General features: G+C 46.3%; 1 protein-coding gene across 4 annotated transcripts in view; it reads left to right on the top strand.

Annotated features, from left to right (window-relative positions):
- The first annotated feature begins 6,365 nt into the window (after positions 1-6,365).
- The window catches only part of Irf2 (interferon regulatory factor 2), a 107,522-nt gene continuing 94,215 nt past the window's right edge, over positions 6,366-19,672 (top strand). For 2 of the 4 annotated variants that reach the window (XM_038325639.1, XM_038325636.1), the window contains exon 1: positions 6,366-6,552. The gene's annotated coding sequence lies outside the window, so the exon portion shown is untranslated. Of the gene's footprint in view, positions 6,553-6,916; positions 6,939-7,813; positions 8,070-19,672 lie in introns of those variants that run through there. The other 2 variants (XM_038325638.1, XM_038325637.1) reach the window with 2 other exon arrangements.

Raw genomic sequence — 19,672 nt, 5'->3', positions numbered from 1 at the left:
GATAGCTGAGATGATTGGCATGGACCTCCCCGCCCCAGCCTTTTGGTGAGCGCTAGGATATGGACCTGGTCCCCATGCTTCTGTGGGAAGCATTTTACCACCTGAGCCAGGGCTCCAGCTCTACTTTGCTGACTTGAGGTTCTACATCTGAAATCTGTCTCCCTAATCCCCAAGGGCATCGCAGACGTCTTTCCAAAGAGCATGGAGATAAAGCTAGGGACCCTTCCTTCCTCAGGCAGCTTTAGAGGCAGAGGCTGAACTCATTTCCAGTCGCTTGGGAAGTGAGTCCAAAAAAAATCTCATGACGTCTTCTGAAGTTGAAAACCTTCTCTTTGGACAAGAACATTCATCACATACAGGAGAGGGAGAGAGGGGGAGGGAGGGAGAGAGAGAGAGAGAGAGAGAGAAAGAGAGAGATGCAAAGAGAGATGGGGGAGAGGGTGAGGAGGAAGGGAAGGGAGAACTACCTTGGAGATTTCAGAGTTATGTTTCCCTTTTACTCGTCAGAATATTTATTACTAAGCATTGGGCAATATATTACCCAATGTAAACTCATGATTTTTCTGATTTTGTAACAGATTAAGCTCGGTTACTGTTTCTAGTGGAATAGTACCGAGCAAACATGCTCAAAAAATGTCTTCCGTGTGTTGGTAGTTTCACAGAACTGCACATGGCTGCAGTTCTGTTGTCTTTGCTAGAGTTTAACCTTTAACCAGGCTGTCTTTATTCCTCAGACTTCGCTGGAAGGTTCTTTGCAGCGCAGGTCTTACCTTTACATTGATCATGTGCTCTGGCAAGTGTGGAACCCTCATCTTCTTCTTCTCTCCCCTTACCCCGAATTTTAGAACCTCAGAGGAGAGCCCAGGTGGCCAGCACAGAAGTGGTACCAGTGACTTCATCTCAAATGTGTTTATATTTACCCGAGTTAGCGTGCCACATAATTGTACCTTCTTAGATGCATGATGTACAAATCTAGGCGCTGCTATAATAGCTGGAGGCCATGACCCTGCCATTACCGAGATGCTACAATGGAAATGAAATAGGAATTGACTAGACTGTAAAAAAGATGACAGGGGCCCTCTTTCTTTGGTTCACAGCTATACAGCCAGTGCTGAGGGCAGCCAGCAAATATTGCCAATTGAATGATTAATTATTTTGTTTAAGTATCTCGCTTGTCCATAAGATAAATTAAAAGCCCATTAAAAAGGGGCTCAGAGTGTATCTCCAATTTGTCCCCCTCAGTCAAGATCGACTATTTAAATAACCAGTGTCTTTTCTCAACTCCCCCAAAGAGAAAGAAAGCACTATCAATACACCCAGGAAGATTCTGTAGGACATCCACTCTGCAGATGAAATGAAAAACTCAGTCTCCAAGGAAATATTTTAGTTTTATCATTCAGCAAATGATACTTTTATCACAGACTATCAAAAACATTCTTTTGCTATATTGACTAATTTTCTGCAGAGATTTATGTGCGTGTGCGTGTATCATCAAAGAGCCAAGAAATATTTTGTGACTATGTGTATCGATACCATGTGGATGCTCTGAGTCATTTTATATCTACGATTGGTAGTGACATCTCACCAAGGGCATAAGAACATGGTGTTATTCATGCTATATTTTGTGAGTTAAGGGTCTGGAAAATTGCAGGCAGTGCCTATGCCCAGAGGAGGCAGACAAGGTGTGTGTGTGTGTGTGTGTGTGTGTGTGTGTGTGTGAGAGAGAGAGAGAGAGAGAGAGAGAGAGAGAGAGAGAGAGCGAGAGAGAGAGACGGTGGTGGGGATGGCTGTAATATTTCCCAGATTTCTGGCTCTTGATAAAATGACAAATCTGAGTTTGTAGGAAAAGATGTTATGAGTTTACTTTTAGACTGCAACCCCAGAACTTGTGAGGCTGATCGAGGACAATTCTGACTTCCAGGCAGCCTGACTGACATGGTGAGACCCAGTCTGTGTTTTCCTTTTCCTTGTGTGAGCATTGACCTGAATTTTATATATATATGTGTGTGTGTGTGTGTGTGTGTGTGTATGTATCTTATGGGCATCTAGGAGGTAATATGACTGTAGCTCAGAGTTTTATTTTGAAATCATCACCAAATATAGACGTTTCTCAACTTATAAGAGGCCTGACCCTCAGAAGCCCATCACAAATAGAAACACTATACCCTAAAATGCATTGGATAGACCAAGCCTTAGGGAGGGTTATAGTTTAGCAACTGGCAGATTGCAGAGTGTGGGCCATTTCACTTGGTGATCTTGGGGCTGACTAGGAGATGAGGATGTCTGCCTCGCTCAACACGGCAACAACGTATTATACTGCATAGTGCTAGCCCAGGAAAAGGCCAACATTCAAAATTTGCAGTAAGGTTTCTACTGAGTCCTTGTTGCTTTTGTACCACTGCATAATTGGAAAATTAAATGAACGACTGTTAAGTTGAGGACCATCTGTAGCGATATCTGAGGTTTGGGGCGTGGAGGAGAGCACCCAGAGAGAAAGAGCATATGAAATGAGAAAATAAGGGGGTTGAAGATAGGGTGCTTGGAAACACCATAATTTAGGGGGCTGGCAGGAAAACAGGAGGCAGCCAAGAAATGGAACAGGACAGAAAGATATCACATCAGCCCGGAGGGGGATGGGAAGTGCAGTCTGCACGTGAAACGCTTAGTGGGTGAGGACTGGAAACAGCACATCTGAAAAATTGCTAGTGGGAAGTATGTACGAATACTGGTAAAACTATTTCTGAAGGTAAAATTTTAGGTCCTCCCTGGCCCCTGTGTGTGTGTGTGTACATTCATGCACATGGTGGGGGCCAGATTTCATGTCCTTGCTCACATTAGGAAAACACTAACAGCTGAGCTATATCTTCAACCTTGTTTCTTTGAGCCAAGGTCTTGCCTAGAACTCAGGATCAACCTCCCTCAGTCTCCCAGTGCTGGGATTAAAGTTGTCTGCTATCAGCTCAGCAATGCTATTTTCTGACTTCCATATGATGACAACCAGTTACATTTGTATTAAAATGTTATTAAAGGGGTCTGGAGAGATGGCTCAACAGTTAAGAACACCCACTATGCTTACAGAGGACCCAGGTTCAGTTTTTGGTCCCCAAATGCAGACTCACAACCACCCATATTCCAGTTCCAGGAGATCTGAGGTCCTCTTTTGACTTCTGTGGGCTCTACGCACACACACAGTGCACTTATATGCACACAGGCAAAACCACTTATACATATAAAATAAAGTAAATGAATCATTTAAAATGTTATTGAAGTATAAAACAAATGCCGAGACAGTCTAGCCTGTTCTGTAAGAACTTACAGACAGGAGCAAGGAATTGTGGATCTAAAAATATCGGACCATGGATGTGCTGGGCCCCAAGCTAATGATAAACAAGGAACGTTGAGAATGACTCTGATGTTCTACACAAAAAGGAAGCCAGCTGGCTTAGCAAGGGAGGGACACGTGGGTCCTGGAGGGTGCACTGGCAGCACATGAGGTTAGATGGCAGTCTGCCACCACACTAAAATGACTTTATGTGTCTTACAACTAGCATGGCCTTTATTCTGAAAGCTCCAGAGGGGTTTCGGAGGGGCAGTGAGAGAACTAGAATTGGGCTGGAAGCCCAAGTAAGTTTCTGCTTAACTTTGGTAACAACGTGTCTATTGATGTGTAGGAACCTAAGGAGGCAACTGGGCAGGGTTCTCGGGAGCTGCAATGACGGAAGGCAGTGCTCTTGGGGTGTGCCTTTGCTAGAGACACAGGGACATGGCATCGACGTGTGACAAGGACATGGTTGATTGTGACTGGATGTATACTGATGCTACTGATTGGATGGATGGATGCTGTGGGAAGGAAGGTATCAAGGACAACTAAAAGGCCCCAAACACTCCAAGCCAACTTTTGTTTGCTTCTCAAGGACCACACACGATTAGGACATTGCTCTTCCTCAACAGCGAGGTCGGGCTGCACTAAGAGCAGGCAGGTCCAGTTCCTGATGGAGCATCCAGTGAAGACTCATGGAATGGGAGGACAATCTTCAGAAGCACACAGTTGGGATGCTTTCTGTACCCAGCAATGGGGCTTCGAAGACTGGCCTCTGTGCATGGCCATAAGTCATTAGGATGCTGGGTAGAGACTTGTGGGCATGTCCTGTCTGGGTCCCCTGAGTGTTTGCCACTGAGGCAGCTACTGTCATGGACACCAGCAAGGTAACACTGATTGGTCCCAAAAGACCTCATTGTTTCTTTCTCTCCTTGGGCCTGCACATAAAAAAAAAAAAAATGCTGAATTGAGTCTGGAATGAAGCCAGAAGTTCAGAAGGACACCTTTCTTCCCTTCCTCTCCTTCTTCTAGGGAAGAGGGGTACAGATGAAAATAAACAGATACCGATAACACACGCCTATAATTTCAAAACTGGAGAGCTAAGGCAGGAACATCCTAGGTCCAGGACTACTTGGGCTACAGTTATGGATAGCCTGGACTTCTTTAGATAGGAAGATGCTGTCGAAAAACAGAAAAACACACGAACAAGCAAACAAACAAGCAAAAATAAAGCAAGCAGAGCAACAGCCTCAAAGAAAACAACAAGGAGCAGGGGCTGTCGAGATGGCTCGGTGGGGAACACTGCTGGCTGCGAAAGCATGGAGATATGAGTTCAAATCCCAGTTCTCACCTGAGAAGCCAGGCCTGGCTGTGTGCCCAACCTAATTCCACCGCTGTGGCAGGGGAAGATTGCTGGAGCGGCTGGCTGCCAGTCTAGGTTCAGTGAGAAACCTTGTCTTAAAGCAATACTGTAGAGAATGACAGAACACGCTGGCCTCTGCAAGAGCATGACTGGCACACACACAAACACACACACATGTGCTCATGCACACAAAAAAGCAGGTGAGCAAAGAATGATCAGCGGTTATTAGGTTTTTAACTTAGGTGCCTGGTAGATAAAGAGGGGACAACCATCTTGCAGTTTGTACACTCTCCTGGTTATTGATGTATGACAGATATGAAAACAAGGTTTGTAGAGTCTTATTAGGGGAGGGATATAGGACGATTTGTACACAAGGGAAATCTATTTTTGAGACAAAGCAGAGTCCTTAAATCCCGCTGTTTTCCTTTCACAAATACATGGGTACTTTCCTTTCTCCTGTCGGTGGAACCCAGCACTTCTGTGACAAACAGGGGACAGAATTAGTTTTCAGATGTGTATGCCTAGGTCCTTACAGTCTCCTAGGACGTGACCTTCTCTAGTGGCTAGAGAAGGCCTAGAGGCTGATGAAATGGTAAACCAAGGGAAGAAACAGGTGTAACTAATGTAACGAAATACTTTTAAAGTTAAATGACCACAGAGGAGGAGGTTCCAAGCGAGCTGGCCTAGGAGAGCTAATGGACAACAGCTGTTGCACCTGTCATAGGTACCGGGCCGCCTTGAATTCTTTATTAGGTCCATTGTACAGCATGGAGGACAGCGGCCAGGGATGTCCAGCTAATAACAGGGTCGAATATGGACTGGGCTAGAAGTAATCTGTCGCTTTAAGCCTTCCCTCCAGGGCCAGCCACAAGCAAGACGTTTTAAGTTAAGTAATGCACAACCTTGCCCATCTCATCTCGCAGGAACGTTAATAGTGACGGCGTGAAGTAGCCTTGGGGAGTGCCTTGCTAGGGGAAGGCCTTTCTAATCATCCTAGCTCTCACACAGAAGGCCAGGCTGCCCCCCTCCCCCCAGTAGACCAGTAGGAGACGCAATAAAGTCGGGAGGAAAGTAATGCCCTCTTTTCAGCTGACTTCGTTCCTTACATTCCTTTGCAGCGGGCGACTTTCCAAGAGGAGTTTGTGTGTGCAGCCTGAGCACAGAGGTTCCGAACACTTAACCCACGGGTCAGGAAGGGTTGCCAGGCTTCCCAGGCGTCCCCTGGTCGGTCCCCACCTTCAGGTAGGGTGCAGAGTCAGGTAACTCCTTCCTTCCCTATGGTCACCTAGCTGGTGGCCAGATCCCGAGCCTGCGCCTTGCCCGCCACTTCTGGAGTCCCCACTCCAGCCTGGCCGCGGTGAAAAGCGAGCGCCCCTCGGCGCGAGCCACACACTCACGCGCTGCCGCTTGTTGCTCCCCCGCAGCCGCGACGTGGGGAAGTGAAAATGAAATTGACTTTTCCGAGAAATGATGAAAGCCGCGCTGCCCGCCAATGAACAGCGGCGGCGAACTTCCGCACCTCCCGGCTGGCGGCTGGAGCCCTCCCTCTGCCTCCACCTCCGGGTTGCACAAGCTTGAAACAAACACTGGGGAGGAAGGGCGGGGAGGGAGGAGGGCGGAGGGGGAGCGAGGGAGGGAGCCGGGCCGGGAGAGGGCGGGGGTGGGGGGGATTTCCAGCCTCGGCTCCTCGCAGTTTCCTCTCCTTGTTTTGCTTTCGATCTGGACTGTTCTCAGGCAAGCCGGGGAGTAACTTTTAGTTTTGCTCCTGCGATTATTCAACTGACGGGCTTTCATTTCCATTTTACACACCCTAACAACACTTACACCTTGCGGGATTGTATTGGTAGCGTGAAAAAAAGCACACTGAGAGGTAACATTTTTTTTCAAATAATAGTTGTGACTGTGCGTGTGTTTTCTCTCGAGGGCATGTTGATGGGGGACAGGAGGAGCTCTGTATGTATGTGCGTCCTGATGCTTTGACACGATGTTTTGCAGACGGAAAATGCCGGGGTTCATAAATATTAATACCGATTTTTGGAGGAAGAGTCGGCGCACTTATGGATCATCTGATTTTAGGGGAAGCAGGGTCTGCTGCTGTTGCTGCTGGTACTGGGGCTGCTGAGGCTGCAAGGAGGAGGAGGAGGAGGTAGAGAGGGAGGAGGAGGTTAGTGGAGGTTTAATTTCACTTTTGGATTTGCAGATGCGAAGAGGTGGCTCCATGGACACAGATCTCCTCTGTGTGATTCTGCGCCCCAGGTGTCGTGCGTTGTGGGTGCTGGTCCGCTGGAGTCGGGCCTCATTTAAAATAATATTGGGTTGTGTGTCTGTGTGTGTGCGCGTGTGTATGTGTGTGTGTGTTTACAGACACTGTCGCCACCAGGTCCGAAGAAGGGAACGGGGTTCTTTTCGGTGCCCGGCAGCTCTTCTCTCCAGGCAGTCTCTGGTGTAAATAGACTGGCACCCGCGGTCCCCAGATACCCATGCCCGGGCAATGGCCACAGTAAACTTGATGGGTGCCATGAGGCGCTCCCGGGATGCGCTCGCCCGCGGGGCTCCGTATCGGGTGACGGGCGTCGGGTGCCAGCGGCCACTCGGGCCGGGCGGGCTCCGAGCGCGGCTGGGCGCGGGCCTGGCCGGCGCGCCCGGCTTCCTGGGGGCTGGGCCGCCGCCACTCGCCAGGGACGTCGCGTCCTCCTACCCGCCGGCCAGCGCCTGGCCTGGCCTCGGGGCTTTGTCACTGCACTTGTGCCAGTGCTCAAGGCACCCGAGAGGCGCGTCCCGGGAGTGCTCTGTACGCAGGGGTCACCTACCCCGGTGCGGCCTAGCTGCGAGCGCCTCCGGGTCCCCGCGGGCGCCCCCGGGCCGGCCTGGCGCGCTGGGCCCGACCCGCCTTGGCTACGGAACGGGCGAGGTGTGGGGGCGGGGAGCCTCCGGGGACCGTGCGGCGCCCCCGCGGGCAGGAGTTGGGGGCTGGCGAACCCTCGGGGGGTCTCCGGGACGCGGTGGAGATCCGAGTGCCCGCCCCGTGCCCTCCGACCCGCTCCGGGCGCCGGGTGACATTCGCCCGCCGGCCGAACATGGTTGGTGCAGAGCGGCAGCCGCCACTTCCTCTCCGCCCCAGCGGCCCGGCTCTCTGGGCGAGCGATGCGGGCCGCGGCCAATCGCGGTGCCCGGCCAGTCCCCGCCACTCGGCCTTGGGGGCCGGCGCCCCTGAGTCTCCCGGGGAAGCCTCAGCGAGAGCGCAGGGCCCGGACGTCGCAGCCGGTGCCTCCGCTGGACCCCGGGTCTTGGATCGTTGGCCACCCTCAGCCCCTCGCCCCTTAGGAGCAGGAAAGGGAAGGAGGCCAGCAGCCTCAGCCCTGAGCCAGGACTGTGCTCGGGCACCAGGTGAGACGCCCGGGTCAGCCGGTGGAGGCAAGACCCTTGGAGATCGGCTGTAAATAAGACACTAGGGGTTGGCAGTCAGGTTGTCACTGGTCCGCTGCCCGGTTTGCAGACCTCTTTAACCCTCTGTGTTTGAAACTTGGGGACATGTTCCTCCTCCCCTCCTCCCTCTGGTGTGGGCACTCCTTGTCCTTGGTTGTGTCTGTGCCAGGGAGGCAAAGTGGTGCAGGGGTTAGCTTTCTGTCACTGGCCTCCCTGTGGCTGGGACTCCGGGCTGCTCTTGATGAATGGCTCCGGAGGGTGGAGGAGGATAGTAAGATTTCCTGTTGTGCATTTTCAGGAATCGCCGAGGTTGTCGTCAAGCCTGAAGTCATTTATTAGTTCTTTTACAGCGACTGACTGCAAATAACATTTGAAGTCTGTACTTCTCTGGTGCTTAAGGGCAGGTGCAGGGCCGAGTCTGTTAGCCCACTGTTTACAGAGGTGGGTGACTGGATAGTAGACAGGTACACTGTCTGGTCAGGGCAGGGCCCCAGAGGTCGCCCCGTTTAACTTCATCGCTCGCACAAGTTCAGGATCCTACGATTTTTCTCGTCTCTCTCTCTTTTAACTTGGAGTGGGGGTGTCACAAAAACAGAAACCAGTACAGTCTTGGAATCTTGTCTTTTCTAATGGAATATTTAGGACACGAGTTGGCATCTCTTTTAAGGGGTAACTCTGGTACATCTATTGATTGACGGGGCAAAGTCCGGAATTTCGCTGTAATTGGTGAATGATTATCATTTACAGCCTTGCTTGTGTAAGAAGGCAGCTTTTGGCCGGCGTTTAGATCTCAGAGATCTTGTCTGTTAGGATTTGTTACTGCTTCTTAAAATTAAACGTATTTCCTCCTCAGTGAGTTGTCTTGTTTTCTGCTGACCTTCAAAAGTTAGGAAGAACTCCACATCTTTCAGACTGACTTATCTGTAAAAATACCATCTTTATTAAAAAAAAAATGAGGGTTTGTAATCAAACTGGAAGCAAATTAAGGCAAAAGAGGAATTGCCATAAATTCTTGATGGCTCTGTGAACTGCGGTCTTACTTTTCTCCTACCCCACCTCCTGAAATACTTCATTAAGCAAATATTTAATATACCAGAGCTAGTGAAAGCTGTTTAAATCTAGGAGTGGAATACTTTGGATATTCAGCATTTGATATATGTCGATTTCCTTACAAACCGTTTTGTTCTCAGCTTCATTTAGTAAAAGCTGTGTTTTATTTCTAGCCTTTTCACTTCAGTTTTTAAAAGAGCTGAACCAACCGCACAGGGGCTATCACATCCCAGCTCCCTTATCTGCCTTCCACCAAACGGGCTGAAAGTAATCAAGAGAGAACGTATTTATACATTTGGCAAATATTTGTGGGACGTGAACTGCCCGATACAGTGGTAGTCTGTGTGAATTCATCTGGAAGCAAGGAGGACAGCTTCCTCAGCTTCTACAAAGGCTGCCTTCTGAGCTGACAACCAAAAATAAATACAGTAATTACCTTTGGGGGTTAATCTCAGAAAGGTAATAATACATTATACTTACAGGGCCGCTTTGGGGAACAATTGTGATACTGTGCATGAAAGAACATTGTGCACATTTTAGCAGTCTACAAATGTGTTACTCATTAACTTTCTAAGCTCTATTAGATTATTGTTAAGATTAACATATATATATAAAGCTTACATATATATATATACATATATATATATATACATAAGTATGTATGAAGGTGTGTGTCCTGGTACATACCTCTAATCCCGGTATTAGGGAGGCAGAGGCAGGAGGATTGTGAGTTCAAGTTCAGGTACAGATGGAAACCCTGTATTTAAAGTAAAAGTGGGGAATCACAATTAGGATGATACTTTTGAGGGCATATAAAATAATGCAGAGGATTAAATAGTGGGCAAATATTATATGTGAAATATCAAGAAATTTAATATTATGTGGATAAAATTGTGTGTGTGTGTGTGTGTGTGTGTGTGTGTGTGTGTGTGTGCTAGGAAAAAGTTAAGTGGTATCCATGGAGAGCAAATGGTATGAGAACAGCTGATTTGGATGAGTGTTTTCTTTATTTACTTATACATCAATTAAATTACTTTATCATAGTAAACTCACATAAAAAAAAGCATAAACTAGGTTAAGGTAGCCACTCAAACAAATACTAGCCCAGTTCCAAACTCTGCATTTCTGTGAACTTTTATACAGTTAGAATGGCCTTTCTGAAGTCATGGAGGTTCACTTGGCGGTTTATACTTCACTATTAACTATTTAGATTTGTGTGCACTTATCTACCACTAAAATGGAAACCTATAGCAGGGTTGAAACTAGAGAACCATTAGCTTTATATCCTCTTTCATGACTCATGGGTCCCTTTGCCTACATTCTGTCCTTCTCTATCACCTACTGTGATCCTTTCTTGATGGCTTTTCTTTTTTTTTCAAGACAGGGTTTCCCTTTAGTTTCTAGAGCCTGTCCTGGAACTAGCTCTTGTAGACCAGGCTGGTCTCGAACTCAGAGATCCGCCTGCCTCTGCCTCCCGAGTGCTGGGATTAAAGGCTTGCGCCACCACCGCCTGGCTTGATCGCTTTTCTAAATAGCATTTGATACCCACACTTACAGCTGTGCCCATATGTGTTACAGGTTAGGCTCTGAACATGAGAGACAACATCTTTTCCCTGTTTACAGTAGACACAATACACAGGTTGCCCTATGCTGTGGCCTGAATTTCCTTCACCACTGTTTCAGACTCGTCAAGTGATGGCTGCTACAGATATAGCTTAGCTCTCGTCTATATTTAGTTGCATTGTCTTTGAAGGGTCTCGGGACAACTCGGATTTACAGACCCCTCTAGTGCTCAACACTCCGTGTGTAAAAATAATATGACAGGTGAAAATAAACACCAATAGTACATATTTATAATACATGTAAATATATAACCACATGCACAGATTTCTATGAAATAGCAGGAAGTATTAATAGTAGGGCCAATTGTTTTCATCTGTATGGCATCCCACATTGCTTCCTGAATAGGGAAGGGGATGAGCAGGACTTTCTACCTCTGTCTGCCCCATTCATGCCCTGCTCTCTGGCTTGCATGGATTAATATTTAGTTAGAAATATCAGCTTAATGTATAACTGGCCAACTTGAGGGGGTGTTAGCTGGTAGAGATTGTAGCTGAGAAAGTTTGATCAAGCTTTGATTTTACCTCCCCACCCTGCCCTGTAACAAATTATGTGTCGATATCAGATTTAAACCTGAAACTATTATTTGATAATAAAATACTAAAGAAAATACTACCCAGTAAGATACATGCCCCAGGCAGCTGCCACCCAACTGTGGCCATGTCATGAAGATTCCCTGGGCTTTCTCTGAATTAAGAGCAAGTGGTAGGGCTGCCAGGGAGCCCTTTAAATTGATTTCACTCTTTACTGATTCATCTTAGGATAGGTTCTCTGACACAAATTGTGTGCGTCTAGGAAGACTTCATGAGACTAGACTTCTTTTTGCCACTTAGCCTCCTATGACTTCCAGTCAGAACTCCTGGCCAACTAGAGAAAGCTATTCTCATCAAAACTAGTAAATGTAATTCTATCCAAACATAGGGAAACCCAGCATGTTGGCACTCTGGGTAGGTCTGTATTAAAGGTGACAGCCATGAGGTACTGGAACCAACTGGCGATTTCCCTCAGAACTTCAAGTTCTGCTGTGATCCAGGAGTCTCAAACCATTACTTTAAGTGAATAGTTAGTTAAATGTAGCAACAAACTTATTCACTTATCAAACAACTTGTGAACAACTGGTCATGTACAAAATTTTGTTTAGAGGAAGGTGAATGGGCTCAGAATCCTAGAATTCACTACACACACACACAGACACAATTTATATACATACAAAAGCATAGTACATGTAGATAGATTACTTAATTTCAAGTTCTGTTCATATATAACATAAACAAATTGTTTAAAATAATATAGGTCACACACAGACACACACAGATACACACAACACACACATATGCATGCACGCACACACACACACACACACACACACACATGTGTATGTGCCCTGAATTGAACCCAGAGCCTTGAGAATGTTAAGCAAGTGTTACACCCCAAGACTTGGAGATGACTTTTATCTCTTTTATTCATTCTTTAGTAACTTCCCCTTTTGGGACCTTAATTTCCATAAAATGTGGTTAGATAGTTCTGTAATCCTTAGGGGACCAGGAAATACATTTGTTTATTATTAAATGACCAAGGAAAAGGAACATTTAAAAATCATTCAGGATTATTTAGATTTGAGACTGGCTACAGTTCTCAAGTCTAAATCTTTCAGACTTGAGCTTGGCTATAATCCATAGTATTATAATACATTATAGCATATAATATATCTCTTCGCTCCATCATTATGAACCTTTTGTTCCCTAGAGTGTGCCAGGTCCCTCAATTGTGTGGCCAGGGCAAAGGTACAGAACCACTCACTATTCAAGGATTTCTTCCCAGGGTGAGTCTTCAGTCTTGGCCTTGGCTCAAAGTCTATGCCAAGCAAACAACAAGCGAAAGCCACTTGCTTCTACGTTTTTCATATTGTTTGAATAGGGCTCACCTGTGTTGGTGCTGTTCACATTGACCTTAGTCATCCTGCCAAAAAATGGTATTCACATCATGGTTGTCCTACACTGACTTCTCCATTTTAAAGAGTCAAGAAAGACAATGTTGTATGGTGATGCCTCCTTGTTCAGGAAGGTCATAGTTATGGTGGATTCTTTCTCCTGTCTTGTTTTGTTTTTGTTTTGGATTATACTTCCCTTTATCAGCTCTGGTAAGCCGGAAAGAACTAGAACTGAGCAAAGAGACATGTGGAGGCACATAGGAGAAACAGGAGGCTCTTGGGAGGACTTCCTAAGCAATTAAAAAAAAAAAATTCTGAGAACATACCCAATGAAGTTGACCAGAGAGCTTAGTTTAGAATTTTGTGTGATAAAAGCCTTTCCAGTTTTCATTAAACAAACTTATTTTTGAGCAACAAGTACTTCCCATGCCATTTTTTGAAATAATTTATTTCCAAATGTATTTCCCGACCTACTGCTATCTGAGCAACGCATTGGATGCCCATGCTTTAGGCAAGCAAAAGAAAGTAAACCAAAAGACTTAATTGATCCTTAGTGAGCTTATGTCTATCAGATTTAGGGACAACCCAAAGAAGTCCTTTTGTAGACAGAAGAGCTATCTGTTTGGGCCCTGTGAGCTTCAAATCTGACTCACTGCCCCATTTTATTGGGTTGACATTGTGAATGAGAGGGAGCTGCATACAGATCGCTTTATCTCAGCCAATATCAGGCATTTTGAATTTTGTTCTCCTTATCCTAGATTTATTGAAGGTGAAGAGAAGAGCAGCAGTGAGAAGAGAATGTCCTGACACCTAACTGTGGTGTTGGTGGGGGGGGGGTGGAGTAGAACTGGGGAGGGTGCAGCAAGGGGAGAGTTGGGGAGAGGAAGAGAAGAGAGCTGAAGAGTCGGTGCTTGGTAGAGGAGGAGAGGGGAGAGGCAGTGAGCAGCTAGAAATCCCACAGCTGACTTTGAATGGCTAAGATTTATCTATATTTCATATGTATGAGTGTTTTGTCTGCATGTGTGTCTGGGTATCATGTGCATGCCTGATGCCTGTAGAGGCCAGACCAGGGTGGCAGATCCCCTGGAACTTGAGTTACAGATGGTGGGGAGTCTCTGTGTGGCTTCTGGGAACCAACCTGGGTTCTCTGGAAGATGATCAAGCACTCTTAAGCACTGAGCAATCTCTTAGGCTCCAAGTTTAGCATCTTAAATACTGTAAACATATCCCACGAAGTTAAGTTCCAGGAAATTCCTTTCGTTGCAAAGTGTCAACTCTGCTGTGGAGCTGTGGAGTTGAGGAAGGAGAGATGCGCGAGGTTGTTGAAATGCTGAAGGAGCCCCCTCTGTTGTCTTTGGGGTTAGACCTTTAACCCTGTGGAAGACAGAATGTGACATGAAATTGCTAGGCAGCCACTGCCTCTATGCAAGTGAACACAGATTTACAGGCGACTGTCACTTGGGCATGGTCATAGTCACCTTAGAGGTATTGATGTTGAAGTTTTGGGGATGGAGGGACAGAGACTCACACTGTAAGGCCCCTAAACGTTCTCTAACCCCCCTTTGCAGAAGATAGGAGGCAACACAGCAAATCAGAAACACTGTGGCAGCTCTCATAGCTATGCCCCCCCAGACTGTTCTTCTTTGATTGGGTTATACTCTTCTCCCATCCCAAGTGGTATAGATAGAAGCCGGAAAGTAGACTGGACAGTATTGTGCTTCCTGCCAGATCAGGTCAAGAGTGAACTGTGAGCTCCTTAGGGAGGTAGTTACCAAGGTCACCCATTGTTGGGAAAACCTGGTGAAGCATCATATAGCTGAAGCTTTACACAAAGAGGAGTTTTCTGGAATTTAGCTTAGTGATATATGTTCACAGTGTTAAAAATGTTAAATGTTCCACTCAGGCAGTCACAGTGGTGAATGCTTGCTTCCCTAACATCAGGGAGGCTGAGGCAGGAGGATAGCTGCAAAGTTGAGGTGGTCTTGGGTGCATAAAAGTCAGACTTTGTTTCAAACCAAACAAACCTTAATGTAACAAGAGTTAAATGGTCTGTTCCATTTATGGTGCTTCTAGGAATCTACTTCCTTGAGGTGACTGGACGTTAGAACAAAGATTTATGGGTAAGGTAGTTTATTCAATTGGATTTCACTGTATAGAGACTTGTGAACCTTTTGAATAGCCAACAAGAGAAACACATGTAAATTACGGCATATCTGGAAAGTAGGTAGTTTTTAAAAATCATACTTTTGGCTAGCATTTAATGAGGGGAAATATTTATCATATGCGTATTGGCTGGGAGAAAAGGATATTAGATTGTGCCCCTGCACTTATTTTAAAAATTGTGCGAATTTTGTTTATGCAATGTTAAAAGATGCTGGAAGAAAACAGTTTGATAGTAGGATATATCTGACTTTCTTTAAATACCCTTCCCCAAGACACTTTGCGTTTGTTTAAATTTGAGTCATCCATAGTTACTTTCATGACTAGAGAAATGGTCTCAAGACAGTGCTCATGTGTCCCCACTGACCAAACTCTAGCAAGTGTAAGATTAGAAAAAGGAAATTGGGCCAGGTAGTTTGGGTGCTTGCCTTTATCTTTAGCACTTGAGAGGCAGGGGCAAGCAGATCTCTGTGAGTTTGAGGCCAACCTGGTCTACAGAGTGAATTCTAGGACAGCCAGTGTTACACAGAGAAGTCTTGTCTCAGAAAAACAAACAAACAAACAATCAAAGAAAAACAAGCTAGGAAACTGAATGTTGTGTAGCAGGATGCTAACTATTGACTTAGCCATTCTCCATCTCACTCTGCTTCCTTGTACAGATCTAGGCTCAGAATTGGGGCGCTCCTAGCCAATGCTGGGAGGTACCATTGCCTTGCTATGCCAAGAACTAGTAATGGTCTTTGATGTTATCCCATGTGACAGTTCTGCTTTATATGGTTGTAAATACCATAGAAACACAACACCGGAGAAGGAGACAAGAATTACCGTTATTTTCAAGCAAGTCAACAAGAGGATCAGTGCAGTATTTGGTCTCCACACCTAGACCCTGATGCATCGTGTTGGGGGCATTGCACGCTGTAGAGAAACTGCCCCCTCTCCCTTCCCTAGAGGGAGGAAAAAGGAGAGAGGTATGAAGAGAGAGACAGGCAAGGACACACAGAAAGAGCTCTAAACCTTTGCACCTTTGCTCCTTTGAAATGGAGTGGAAAGGATTCAGGCTTCTCCTATGATATATGGCTCTTATCTAGTGATGTCTTCCAACTTCTGTCCCCTATCCTTTGTGTTGTAGAAATGCCTGGGCAGACAGGGTCTTCTTAGCTTTAGCAGCTGGGGACCCTCATTAAGTAAGAGGTCTGGACTAGACTCTATTATTTGGTCCTGTTGAGGAGATAAGAGGTTTTTTCCCCCATCAGATAAGAGCAATTCATTTAGCCAAATGGCCACAGATCTACTTCTCAGGGTATATGCAAATGAGGAGGTCTACTGAGCATGGTCTCCCTTTACAGCCTACCCCTTCCCTGGTGACTTCACATGTCTGTCCTTTATCTGATGAAATATTAGCACAGTTTCACTCCAAATTATGAATACAGTTCTATTTTATAATTGTGCTGAAACTTAGGTTAGGTGTATCAATCCCTAGTCCAGAGACTGAAGGACAAAACCAAAGTGGGGGGCGGGGAGGAAGTTAATGAGGAGGACACAGTCCAGTACAAATACAACACAAGGTATGCGTTTATTTCTTGGTTTTAGTATCTATATTAGTAAAGTAAAAGAAACAGGTGAAATAATAAAATTTGTTTGACTCATTACTTCCTAAATGTTACTACTTCAGTATCACAGGCGCAAAGATAATGATCCTTTACATTTCTTTTTAATAGTAAATCTTTAAAGCCTAGTATGTTTTTTTTTTAAACCTGCACCTTGTCTTAATTTGACCTCGCTACATTCTGAGGGTTCAGCAGACACAAGAGGCTAGCAGCTACCATAGCTGATGGTACAGGAATGGAAGATGCAGAGAGCCTGGGGAGATGCTTAGTTGGTAAAGTGTCCACGGCACGAGCATGAGGACCAGCGTTTGATTCCCAGCACCCACATAAAAAGCCAGGTCTGATGGTTCACATTTGTAATCCTGGCACTGGAGGGCTGGAGACAGGAGGATCACTGCCAGTGACAGGCCCCATATCAAAAAAAGGCAGACTGTATCAGAGGAGTGATACTGAGTGTTTTATACACAAACACACACACACACACATCTGAGTGATGCTGAGTGATCTGATAACACACACACACATACACGCACACACACAAGTGATGCTGAGTGATCTCCTGATACACACACATATACATGCGCGCGCACACACACACACACACACGAGTAATGCTGAGTGATCTCCTGATACACACGTGCACACACACAAGTGATGCTGAGTGATCTGATACACACACGCACACACACATGCGTGATGCTGAGTGGTTTCCTGATACATACGTGCACACACCACACACACAGGTGAGATCAGTGTCACTCCTCTGGGACAGTTTATCTCTTTTTGATACAGGGCCTGTCACTGGCAGTGATCCTCCTGTCTCCACCACCCCAGTGCTGGGATTACAAATGTGGACCATCAGATCTGGCTTCTTACATGAGTGCTGGGGATCGGACTCTGGTCCTCACGCTTATGCAGTGTGTGTGTGTGTGTGGTGTGGTGTGTGTGTGCACGTGTATGCATGTGTGTGACAGCGTGGTGGGGGGTCTGGGGACAATTTTAATATAAGAACGGAGCCTAGAAGGACCAAAAGGAAGTGGGTAAAGTCTTCTGCTTAGCCAGAGCCTCATCATTCTCTTTGGGCCTCTTATCATAAGCCTGACTTGATTTCTTCGGCCCAAAACAGTAAGCACTCTGAATGGCCACAGAAGCAGCACCCAGCACGCGCTGTTCCTATGGCTTCAAGCAGTGTGCATACCTGAGTGTTTGTGGGCCGCTGGGTGTGTTGTGAAAAGCTTTGGTTATTTCATTTTTCTCACCTCCGTGATGTGTCACCTGAGACCCGGGATCATGTGCTTCTCTGCATTCCTCGCAGGCACTTGATGCGCCGTAAAAACTAGATAAATATTTGCTGCGTTGATTTTCAGTTTAGAGCAAAGGTTAGCTCAGAAAGCTGAAATCCAGCCCAGAAGGAGGGACAGAGCTCGGCTTTGTGTTAGAAACCTGTTGGTATGTGTATCTAGCACATTGGCACGGAGTCTTGTCACCTAGCAAGGGGCCTTGTCGCTGTGTATAAGAGGTTCAACAGCCCTAAGATGAAAAATTGCTCAGCTTTTCTTTCTCATACCACGACTCTTGAAAGAACCTGACATTTCATTCCCAGTGGTGATAGCTACACCTTTCTGTGAATATAAATCTATTTGGTGGTAAACTGGAGATAGGCTTCCAAGAGCTGCTGCTTTCTGCACAGATTAAACTAGCTGTACCTTTGTTATCGTCATTAACAAACACTTCCGGCCCTTAACCTGTGCAGTGAGATTCTTTGGAAATCAAGTGCGTTTTACAGCTGCCTCTATTTGTTCCCTTTGGCTTTAATTGTTTTGGGCTCAAGCACCAGGCCTGTCTGCAGAGCTCGGGCAATTTATTTTTACTGAAGCCAACCTAAGAAATGCTTAGGTAGCCTGTCGCTGCAAGATTAAATGTGACCTTCACGGAATCCTGTTAGCAGGGCCAGCAGCTAGAAAAAGAAAAGACCAAACCAAAACCTTCAGCAACAAAACTCCCAGCTGTTCAGTGGGGCCGAACTTTCCTGATTATTCTCTTCCATAAAAACGCAGCAGATTGGTTTTAAGTGAATTCCAGTGGGTTTAGGGATTTGCAGACGGCAGAAGAACAGAAAAATATAATCTCACTTTAAAATAATAATCCAGAAGACAAGTCTACAGTGAGTGATTCTTAGGGGTTCTGGGGTTTTCCTCGTATGGGAGAGTTTGGAAGAGCTTAACTTCCGCGCACAGTTGGCCTCGCCTTTCAAATTAAGGAGCCCTTAGGTGGGAAGGGAAAACCGCAATAGGGAGAGCATGAGCTTAGGGATGTGGGGCGTGCTGGTACCTGCGGCCATGTTGAGGCTCCCTTTTCTTCGCCCCACTGTAGAATGGAGGTAGAAGCTTGGGGAGCCTGTGAAGGAGGCCCCAGTAGGGACAGTACTTGAACTGCTTCTACCGCTTTGGGGTACGCTGTACTGATGACGCGGGCATTCATGCAGTGGCAGGGAAATGTTCTAGGAGAGGAATTGCTGGGAACAGACAGCTTTAGGGCAGCAAAAGGTTGTTTATGGATTGATTTAGTAGTTTTTGAAAATCAGTACATTTACAGTTTGGGAGATGGGCTCGAGGGAGGAGCTGGGGGGGGGGAAGAATCAACTGTTCTGTCATGCGCTGAGTCATTTGCTGAGAAGTCACATGGTGCTGAGGAGAGAGATGGGGTTTGACCTAGCTAGGCACCTCCATCCCCAATATTGGGGAGCCTCAGTTGTCTATAGCAGGATCACTCAACTAGGCAACTAGAACATGGCTTTAGCAGCCACTAGAGATCTATGACAAGATGAGATAGCCACATCACAGCTATCTCACCTTGTCAGGGAAGCCACAGTGAGCAGGACTTCTGATCGGTGTATGTATCTCCTGGTTCTAGAAACCAGATTCTTGGTAGATTGTAAAACAGGCCTAAAAGCATAGACTGTTTTGACATTGCGGGTGTTTGCCCATGATGCTTCTACATGCAGCGGTGGCCATAGGGCTCCTGTCAGGGGCCTGCTTTCTCTGAGGAAACATGAGGATGAGGCTGGTAGCTGTCTACACATGATTCTTCCTTTTCGCTGAGGGTCGATGCAGCCGCTGATCCTGACTAAGTGGTTCCGCCCTGAATCTCTCCTTGAAGGCTTGTGCCAAGAGAACCCACCTCTTGGAGTGACTAGC

Source organism: Arvicola amphibius, chromosome 4, assembly GCF_903992535.2.
Source record: "Arvicola amphibius chromosome 4, mArvAmp1.2, whole genome shotgun sequence".
Lineage (NCBI taxonomy): Eukaryota > Metazoa > Chordata > Mammalia > Rodentia > Cricetidae > Arvicola > Arvicola amphibius.
This window is presented reverse-complemented; position numbering and strand designations above follow the sequence as displayed.